Here is a 5,050-nt window from a genome sequence, read left to right as displayed (position 1 = left end):
CAGGATCCCCACCTACCTCCACTCACTTCTTCTCACCACTCTCTTTCACACAACCCCATAAACACTCTTCTCCAAAAATCCTTCACCAATCACCTCAAACTCTCTTCCCCATCACCTCTTCACCACTCACATCCATCCACTCTTCCTCATAAACCTACCTCATAAACTCCACCTACCTTCAAAATTCAAAACCAATTTCCCACCCAAACCCATCCATATGGCCGAACCTTAACCCCCCTCCCTTCCCTATATAAAGACCTCAATTCTTCATCAAATTCACACAACACACCCCTCTACACTCTCCTTGGCCGAAACCACATCTCCCTCTCCCTCTCCATATTTCTTCTTCTTCTTCTTCTTCTATTCTTTTGTTTATTGCTCGAGGGCGAGCAATATTCTAAGTTTGGTGTGGTAAAAGTATAGCTATTTTGTTTTTCCATTACCATTGATGGCACCCAAGACCGGAGAATCCTCTAGAAGAGGGAAAGGGAAGACAAAAGCTTCCATATCCGAGTCATGGGAGATGGAAAGATTCATCTCCAAAGCCCATCAAGACCACTTCTATGATGTTGTGGCCAAGAAGAAGGTGATCCCTGAGGTCCCTTTCAAACTCAAAAGAAATGAGTATCCGGAGATCCGACATGAAATTCAAAAAAGAGGTTAGGAAGTTCTAACAAATCCCATCCAACAAGTCGGCATCCTAATGGTTCAAGAGTTCTATGCCAATGCATGGATCACCAAGAACCATGATCAAAGTAAGAACCCGGATCCAAAGAACTATGTTACAATGGTTCGGGGGAAATACTTAGATTAGGGGCAAAAAAAAAAATAAAAAAAAATAGAAAGAAAAAGAAAAAGCAAGCAGAAAAAGCCAATAACCCTTAAAACCAAAAGGCAAGGGCAACTAAAAAGGATCCCAAGGCTTTGAGCATCAGTGGATAGGAGGGCCTAAAGGAATAAAATCTTGGTCTAAGCGGCTAAACCAAGCTGTCCTTAACCATGTGCTTGTGGCGTGTAGGTGTCAAGTGAAAACTTGAGACTGAGCGGTTAAAGTCAAGGTCCAAAGAAAAAAAAAAAAGAGAGTGTGCTTAAGAACCCTGGACACCTCTTATTGGAGACTTTAGCAAAGCTGAGTCACAATCTGAAAAGGTTCACCCAATTATGTGTCTGTGGCATTTATGTATCCGGTGGTGGAACGAAAAGCATCTCCATTCGCTTATCTGAAATTCCTACCAATGATTTACATAAGTATCTCTATCCTTATTTTATTATATAATATTCGAAAACACCATTATCACTTTATATCTGCCTGACTGAGATTTACAAGGTGACCATAGCTTGCTTCATACCAACAATCTCTGTGGGATTCGACCCTTACTCACGTAAGGTATTACTTGGACGGCCCAGTGCACTTGCTGGTCAGTTGTATCGAAGTTGTGACAAATTATGAATGTGTAATCACGATTACGCGTACCAAGTTGCTCACATGCCAGGAATAGTTTGAGCCTGGACATCACAATTTCGTGCACCACATATAATCCTGTTAGCTTTGGATAATTAGGGTTTTTGTGGCCATAAACTAGTTTTTGAATTTAACCCTCTAATCAAAATTAAGTGACCAGGGGAGTAGTGGTTAATGAAAGTTAGAGGAAACTAAATCACTAAGGGAATAGGGTTTAGTTATTTACAGTTTGCCATGGAATGAATCATGCATTGTTAAAATAGTTGGTAAAAACTTTTAATCCGAAAGATAAATATCTCCGAAGCCTTAACTATTTTCTCATACTGTTTTCTCACCAAACCCTTATTTGCTTTCGTTATTTGCTTATTTATTGCTTTATGCATTTTTCAACCACCAAACCCCTTATCTGATTCGCCCAACTAAGTCCAACTAGATAACCATTACTTGCTCAGTCCGACAATCCTCGTGGGATCAACTCTCACTCACCTGAGGTATTACTTGGATGACCCGGTGCAATTGCCGGTTAAGCTATGCAAAATCCTAATTCGCGCACCAAGTTTTTATCGCCGTTGCCGGGAATTGTTGTGATTGATAACTAATAGTTGTCTAGTTGCTTAGATTAGGTATTTTTCTTAGTTTTGTGTATTTCATTTTTCCTTTAATTTCCGATTTTTAATTTTTATTTATTCTCTCCTTATTTTTTAATTTTATTCTATTTATTTCCCTTTAATTTCTTATTTTAAGTTTGGTGTCCCCTTAATACTTTTCTCTTTTCGAAAGTTGTAGTACTTTTCTTTTTTTTTTAGTTAGTTGCCTACTTTAATTTAGTTTATTTCTTAATTCTTCTTTAAGATATCTCATTGGGAGTTCTCTATACTTTGACATAGAGACTCCCACTTTTCTTTGTTTTTTTGTGTGTGTAGGAACAAGGAGAGTTCATTATGGATCCAAATAGAAATGCACAACTCTGTAATATCCCAGTAACTTTTCAAAGGTGTATGCTTTCTATTTTTTCAGATATGGTTGAAAAATTTATTGAGGTGTTTATGGATGACTTCTCTATTTTTAGTGATTCTTTTAATTCTTGCCTTAAGCATCTAGCCTTGGTCTTGAAACGGTGTCAAGAAACAAACCTCATTTTGAACTGAAAAAAATGTCATTTTATGGTAATTGAGGGAATTGTTCTTAGCCACCGGATTTCAAACCAGGGAATAGAAGTTGATAAAGCCAAGGTGAAAGTAATTGGAAAATTACCACCGTCTACTAATGTTAAGGCAATAAAAAGTTTCTTAGGAAATGCAGGATTTTACAGGAGGTTCATAAAGGATTTTTCCAAAATTGTGAAACCTCTGAGCAACCTTTTGGTTGCTGACACTCCTTTTGTTTTTAACAAAGAATGCCTACATGCCTTTGAAACTTTAAAAGCGAAGCTTGTCTCTGCACCCATTATTGCCCCCCAACTGGGAATTGCTGTTTGAACTAATGTGTGATACCAGTGATTATGCTATAGGGGCTATCTTGGGACAGAGACACGACAAGATTTTGCATATCATTTACTATCTCAGTCATGTTTTGAATGACGCGCAAAAGAATTACACTACTACAGAGAAGGAATTACTGGTTGTTATCTATGCAATTGATAAGTTTAGATCCTACATAATCGATTCCAACTTTATTGTTTATACTGACCATGCTGCTCTTAAGTACCTTCTAACCAAGCAGGATTCTAAGCCAAGATTGATCAGGTGGGTACTACTTCTTCAGAAATTTGACATTGAGATTAGAGACAGAAAAGGGTCAGAAAACCAAGTAGTTGATCATCTGTCCAGGATTGAGCCTGAAGAAGGGACGCCACCCCCCACTGCTGTGACTGAGACCTTTCCGGATGAGTACCTCTTCATGATGCAGAAGGCTCCATGGTTTGCAAACATCACAAACTATAAGGCCATAAGATTCATTCCAAAGGAGTACACTAAGCCGCAAGTTAGAAAGCTTTTATATGATACTAAGTATTACTTGTAGGACAAACCCTACCTTTTCAAGAGATGCTCAGATGGGATGATTAGGCATTGTGTCTCGAATGAGGAAGTACAACAGATCCTCTGGCATTGTCACGATTCTGAGTGTGGAGGCCACTTTGGAGGAGAAAGGATAGCCACCAAGGTCCTTCAAAGCGGGTTCTACTTGCCGACCCTCTTCAGAGACTCACGGGAGTTTGTAAGAAATTGTGACAAATGCCAAAGAGCCAGAAATCTTTCTCATAATCATGAAATGCCACAGTGAGGGATTCTGGAAATTGAGTTGATTGACATATGGGGGATTGATTTAATGGGATCTTTTCCACCCTCATACTCAAATACATACATATTGGTGGCAGTAGACTATGTGTCTAAATGGGTGGAGGCAATAGCATCCCCCACTAATGACACCAGAGTTGTGCTGAACTTCTTGCAAAGATACAATTTTAGTAGGTTTGGTGTCCCAAGGACACTAATCAGTGATGGAAGCAGCCACTTCTGCAATAAATAGCTGGATTCATTCCTGTAAGATATAAAGGTCATCAAAAGGTGGCAACACCCTATCACCCACAGACAAGTAGACAGATCGAAGTCTCTAACAGAGAACTCAAGAGGATCTTAGAGGAGACAGTGAGCACCTCACAGAAGGACTGGACAGGGAGACTTCATGATGCTCTCTGGACATACAGGATAGCTTTCAAGACCCCTATTGGAATGTCTCCGTACCAGTTAGTCTATGGTAAGGCCTGTCATTTGCCAGTGAAGTTAGAGCACAGAGCATATTGGGCAACAAAGTTCCTAAACTTTGATGCCAAGGCCACAAGAGAGAAAAGGTTGCTCCAGCTGAATGAGTTTAATGAGTTCAGGCACTCTGCCAACGAGAATGCCAAGCTCTACAAGGAGAGAGCCAAAAAGTGGCATGATAAAAACATAGCTTCACGAGTATTTGAGCCTAGCCAGAAGGTTTTATTATTCAACTCTCAGCTCAAGCTCTTTTCTGGAAAGCTTAAATCTAGATGGTCAGGACCATTTGTGGTCACTGGAATGTCATCCTATGGTCATGTGAAACTTCAAAATAGGAATTCAGACAACAAATTCATAGTTAATTGCCAGAGGGTAAAACATTATCTTGGAGATGAGATGGATTGCCAGAGATCCACCCATCTACTGACATAGCAGATATGAATGTCAAGCTAATAATAATAAAGAAGCGCTTGTTGGGAGGTAACCCAACCTTGCGTATCCTTTCGATTTATTTCTATTTTGATTTTCGAGCTATTTTAGTTTGATTTTCACTAATTTTCATAGTTTTTCTAGTTTTAATCGAGTTTGTGATCATGTGCAGAACTTAGAACAGGGATAGAAGAGTTAGACAGAAGAACAGAACACTTTGAAGGATCAATGCTGCGAGCACTAAATGCCAGGGAAGGCATTTAGCGCCATGAGAGGAGTAGTAGTTTGGGCATTTCACGCCCAATTTGGGTGTTCCAACTCAAATTTTTAACCCCCTTAGGGCGTTTTACGTCCATAATGGGCATTTAACACCACCAAGGATAAAAAAGGGGGGGGG

The 5,050-nt window shown here is 39.6% G+C and overlaps 1 long non-coding RNA gene across 1 annotated transcript in view; it reads left to right on the top strand.

The window, feature by feature from the left end:
• Positions 1-5,050, top strand: part of LOC110264133 — a 21,744-nt gene that overhangs the window by 8,234 nt on the left and 8,460 nt on the right. The window contains exon 3 of the long non-coding RNA XR_002349865.1: positions 1,631-1,632. This is a non-coding gene — a long non-coding RNA (uncharacterized LOC110264133). The remainder of the gene's footprint in view (positions 1-1,630; positions 1,633-5,050) is intronic.

This window comes from Arachis ipaensis, chromosome B06 (assembly GCF_000816755.2).
Source record: "Arachis ipaensis cultivar K30076 chromosome B06, Araip1.1, whole genome shotgun sequence".
In the NCBI taxonomy this organism is placed as follows: domain Eukaryota; kingdom Viridiplantae; phylum Streptophyta; class Magnoliopsida; order Fabales; family Fabaceae; genus Arachis; species Arachis ipaensis.
The sequence above is the reverse complement of the archived record's forward strand: the minus strand, read 5'-3'. Positions and strand labels throughout refer to the sequence as shown.